Consider the following 6,000-nt stretch of genomic DNA (forward strand, 5'->3'; position numbering starts at 1 on the left):
TTGTGACATGAGAGATAAAGTAGAGATGTATTTAAAAGAAAGGCAAATCTAAGATGCAGTGGAGGGGACAGACTAAGAAAAGAGGGAATGAAACTTGGAAATATTTGATCTTCCTTTTCAAGCAAAGTTTTCTTAAGACCTAAAGTGGCAGTCACTACTAGATTCATTATTACTGCATCCCTTATTAAATTCTTTGCCTCCCAGCTCTGCCATCCCCACTTCCATAATTCATTAACCAACACAGTTATTAGACACATTATAAAGTAATGATGCTTTTGGAAAGCTGTGTAAAAAAGTAAGTTAGCTAACAGAGTAAGATGAAATAGCATTACCATACAAAGCTATAAAAGTAAAATTAAACAATGAGATAGCATCTTGGAAGAAATACGGTGCTTAATTTTACAAAATTATTGTGCCAATATCCCCAAATTTATGTTCTACTGTTTGCAGCTTACACTTTGCTGCTGGTGAAAAATCATTTTCACTTGACCAGTTCTACTGTGTCCCGGAATCACCATCTTGCTCATGTGTTCAGTTAATACCACCCTTTTTTCAACAGCTCTCTATTTGAGCTTCATCCCTTTAAGGAAACTTTTCCTAACCACCATAAACAATGCTGATCTCCTTCATTTCATTTTGTACTTTGTATCTGTTTTAGTCATTAGACTTTCCCACATATAATCCCTTGCTCCATTATATTCATTCTCCACTGAAATATGTTCCACATTCTCAAGCAAGCACTTTGGGGGCTTTCAGCATACCTGGTGTCCATGCGAGCATGCCTATCCAAATGGTTAGCAAAAAAATGACTCCAAGTCATATCATAAATCTTAATTTAAACTTTGTGTAAGTCTAAAGACAAAAAGAAAGAAATAGATGGGCGCCATGGCTCACTTGGCTAATCATTCGCCTGCAGCCCCAGCACCCCGGGTTCTAATCCCAGTTGGAGCCATGGATTCTGTCCCAGTTGCTCCTCTTCCAGTCCAGCTCTCTGCTGTGGCCTGGGAAGGCAGTGGAGGATGGCCCAAGTGCTTGGGTCCCTGCACCCACATGGGGGACTGGGAGGAAGCACTTGGTTCCTGGCTTCAGATCAACGCGCAGCGCCAGCTGTGGCGGCCATTAGGGGAGTGAACCAACAGAAGGAAGACCTTTCTCTCTGTCTCTCTCTCTCACTGTCTATAACTCTCTCTCTGTCTCTCTCACTGTCTAACTCTGCCTGTCAAAAAATAAATAAATAAAAAATAAAAAAGGAAAGAAATAGAAATATGTTAGAAGGTTCTAAATCACACGTGAAATAGTACTTGTAAGTTAAAGATTCCTACTGTAAATTCAATAATAAGTATACAAATAATGAAATAAAATATATCATTAAAAGTCCAATGATGAAAATAAAATACAATCATGTATAACACTGTATTAATAAAAAGAAAGGGGCCGGCGCCGCAGCTCACTAGGCTAATCTTCCACCTGCGGCACCGGCACTCCAGGTTCCAGTCCAGGTTAGAGTGCCGGTTCTGTCCCGGTTGCTCCTCTTCCAGTCCAGCTCTCTGCTGTGGCCCAGGAAGGCAGTAGAGGATGGCCCACGTGCACTTGGGCCATGCACCCGCATAGGGAGACCAGGAGGAAGCACCTGGCTCCTGGCTTTGGAGGCGCAGCGCCGGCCGTAGTGGCCATTTTGGGGGGTGAACCAACAGAAGGAAGACCTTTCTCTCTGTCTCTCTCTCTCTCTGTCTAACTCTGCCTGTCAAAAATGAATAAATAAATAAATAAAAAGGAAGGGAAAACAGGAAAATGTTACAAAGAACAGATGGAAGAAATAGTAAGATGTTAAACATAAACATAATCATATTAATATCATTTGAAGAAATGTCCTACATATCCCAATTAAAATATTCAGTATATGTTTCATAATTAGATATATTAAAATATCTAATTTAAATTTCAAACAGGAAAATGAATATAATCTTAAAAATGCTCACTTTAATTATAAAAACACAGAATGAAAAAGAATGCTTGTTTGACATAAAACAAGCTGAAATCACTCTATTAATGTTAGGAAAACTAACCTTCAAGAAAACAATATTACCATGGTTCATCAATAATTATATTTAGGAGCCGGCACTGTGGCATAATGGTAAAGCCTCAGCCTGCAGGGCCGGCATCCAATACGGGCGCCAGTTCGAGTCCCAGGTGCTCCACTTCTGATCCAACTCTCTGCCATGGCCTGAGAAAATAGCAGAAGACAGCCCAAGTCCTTGGCCCCTGCACCCACATGGGAAACCTGGAAAAAGCTCCTAGCTTCTGGCTTCAGACCAGCCCAGTTGTGGATGTTGCAGCCATTTGGAGGGTGAACCAGTGGATAGGAGTTCTCTCTCTCTCTCTCCCCATCTCTCTCTTTCTCTCTCTCTCTCTTTTTGCCTCTCTCTGTAACTCTGCCTTTCAAATAAATAAATAAATCTTTTTAAAAAATTATTATTAATTTAATACTTAATGCATATCTCCTTATAGATTTCATAATTTTCAATGAAACCTCAACAATTTTTCAAACTTTACAGCTGATTCTAAATTTTATTTATTTTAAATATTGATTTATTTGAAAGACAGAGTGACACACAGACAGATCTTCCATTCACTGGCTCATTCTTCAAATGCTGACAACAACAGGAGCTGGACTAGGCTGAAGCCAAGAACAAGAACTACATCTGAATCTCCCATATGGAAATCAGGGACTCAAATACTTGAGCCATCATCTTTTGCCTCCACGGTACATTATCGGGAATCTGGATTGGAAGTAGGAGATCCTGGACTTGATCCTAGGCACTCAGATATGGGATGCAAGCATTTCAAATGATGGTTTAACCAGCAATGCCAGATGCCTGCCCCAATTCTAAATTTTAGAAGGAAATTTCTGAAGTTTGAGACAAATATTAACCTTAACACACCATTTATTAAAACAAAAAGAGGTTAAGACAGATGTTAAGAAACTAAAATGAGAGGTAAGCGGGGGGGGGGGGAGTAGATAGAAACCCCTCTTCATGGTTAATCCTCTGCTCAGTAGCTTATTGAGCAGTTGACAGTAGTGTAAAAATCTTAAATCTAATTTTTTTGAATGTTTCTTGGGTTGAGTGGAAGAAGGAGCAGCTTGGGGGTACTTTTGAAGGGAAGACTGAGTTCTGAGATCAGAATTGAAAGCTAATATTTCTAGAGGTACCATTTTGGTGATTTATCTCCAGTAATTCTCAGAGGCTAGAGTAGAGGATGATTTAGATAATGGTAAAATTTGAGATTTACAAACAGGACTGTCTCTTCAAGGCCTCAGTAGACAGGCTATTGCAATTATGAAGCTGGAAAATGATGTTAGTAAAGATGAGGGAGTGAGTAGGGTATAGTTAAATTATATGAGCATCCTGAAATATACTCTTTTCATAAGCTTAGACAGGAAAATGCCAGCTTATATATATTTATGGTCATTCTCTTTCTCTCTCTTTCTCTCTCTTTATTCTCTCTCTTTCTCCCTTGTACAACATACACATAAACAGTGCATGTGAGATTAAGATTAGTTAATTGAAGACCAAAATTAGTTAGATATGACATCTTATTATGGAATGGAATCAGACAGGGAACCATGTAGCTAAAATATGTTAAGGCATTCATTCAGATGATATCAGAAAAAAAATGAGAACTTGGAGTTCGAAGACAGTAATCCCTTACGTCTACAAATTACATTCAAAGAAATTTCTCACAAGCAGATAAATCCATTTTTAAATCACTTACATCTATTAAAAACTATTGCTTATATCTGGCTTTTTTCAAATGAACAAATAGAATTCCAGTTTGGAGATATGAATATCTTCAAAGCACATTGATTTCACCATTATAACAACAACAGAACTAAACAAACTGAAAATTCACAATGTTTTGTGAATCCATTAGGATGCTGAGGTTTCATGATAACCAATTCAGCAGTAATAGATACCTGGGGGAGAGGTAGCCAGATGCCTTTAAGAAGCATTCAGCTGAAGTTGAGAATGATAAGATAAGGAAATACAGAATCCCTGAGAGAAAAGATACAAGAAAATTTGCATCTACTTCCAACCTTTTCCTCATGGCTGGACATTCCATCTAAAACCAATGAAATTGTGTATGTGTCCCTAAAATTTATGTATGATTGTTTATAGAAGCTTTATTCACAAAGACCAAGAACAAGAAACAACCTAGGTGTCCTTCAACCAGTGAATGAGTAAATAGTACAACTATACAATGGAATACTCTCTCATACTCTCTCTCTCTCTCCACACACACACACACACACACACACACACACGAGAGGCAGAGTTACAGAGAAAGAGGGAGATCTTCCACTTTCTGGTTCATGCCCCAGATAACCACAATAGCTAAAGGCTGAAGGCATGAGTCCAGAGCTTCATTTGGGCCTCCCATGTGGATGTAGGGGTTCAAACACTTGGACCATCTTCCACTGCTTTCCCAGGCACTTTAGCAGGGAGTTGGATCAGAAGTGGAGCAGCCTGGTCTTAAATTGGCACCCATATTCTGGGATGCCAGAGTCATAGATTGCAGCTTAACTTGCTACGCCACAACGCCAGCCCCAGTGGAATACTCTAGATACACACGACAAAGTATGTCTCAAAGTCTCAAATGCATTTTGTTAAGTCAAATAAGAATAGATAAGCCAAAACATTACAAAGCACACGATTTTATTTATAGGATATCAGGAAAAGGCAAAAACTATAGGAACAGAGAGGAGATCTGTGGTTATCAGGTGCTGGGGAAAGGAAAAGTCCACTTCAATGAGCTTTTTTTTTTTTTTTTTTTTTTTCTGTTTAAGATTTATTTATTTGCTTGAAAGGCAGAGTCACAGAGAATCAGAGGCAAAAGAGAGAGGTCTTCCATCTGCTGGTTCAGTCTCCAGAGGGCTGCAATGGCCAGAACTGCACCGATCCAAAGCTAGGAGCCAGGAGCTTCTTCCAGGTCTCTGACGTGGGTGCAGGGACCCAAGGACTTGGGCCACCTTCTACTGCTTTCCCAGGCCATAGCAGAGAACTGGATTGGAAGTGAAGCAGCCAGGACTTGAGCTGGCGCCCATATGGGATGCCGGCACTGCAGGCGGAGGCTTTACCCAATATGCCACAGCACCGGCCCCTCAATGAGCTTTCACATAAGACTTCAAGTTCCATGGAATCATTTTAGGAAGCACTGGTGTAACAGAGAAAATTGGCTCTGGGCATTAGAGATACAAGTTAGAATCTCTAGTTCTTGCAGAAACATGACCTTGTCTGAATTATTCATACCTCTAAGTTTCGGTTTCCTCATCTGTTAAATAAAAGTTGTCCAGTTGACTAAAATACAAATGTAAAATACTCTTTTGTTTCCCTTGATCATTCTCAAAGGTCCCCATTTCTTGTCAATAAATCCTAACATTATCAGCACTCTGCACTCCTTACAGAAATCTAATTTGCTGTTTTCTTTGTGATGGGCAAAGCAAGCTAATGATAAATGTGAGACTGTCTACAACATTGTACCTGTGTTTTTAATAGAAGTTCTGAGGGTCTCTCCACAAATAAATTATGCATTCTTTCATAAGATTTTATTTTGTGGAAGCCATCAATGGATTTAGCTGTAAGGAACTTCTGAAGCAAGAAGCAGGAGAAATGAGCAGGCACTGAAAAATCTTGGATATTAAAAATAACCCCCCAGAAGGCAAAATGACCTCCATTTGTTTATGCTTTTCAGCCCACGCTGAGCAAGCTGCTACAAAGAGCTTATTATACAACTGCAGAGCAAGATGATTCTCTCCACATATTTAATAATGATTTGGGGATTTTAAAATGAGAAGGAAGAAGCTAAGGGCAATCTCTTGCAGTCGCCTTGTCTCTCACAGATAGGAAAATATAGTTAAGTGGCTCTCGCACTGGCTCTTGTTAAGAGGTAGTGAAGAGCTAAACTGCAAAGGCAGGGTGAGCACACACAGGGCCATAACCG

The sequence above is a fragment of the Oryctolagus cuniculus genome, chromosome 2 (genome assembly GCF_051225735.1).
Source record: "Oryctolagus cuniculus isolate XC-2025 breed Fujian yellow rabbit chromosome 2, ASM5122573v1, whole genome shotgun sequence".
NCBI lineage: Eukaryota > Metazoa > Chordata > Mammalia > Lagomorpha > Leporidae > Oryctolagus > Oryctolagus cuniculus.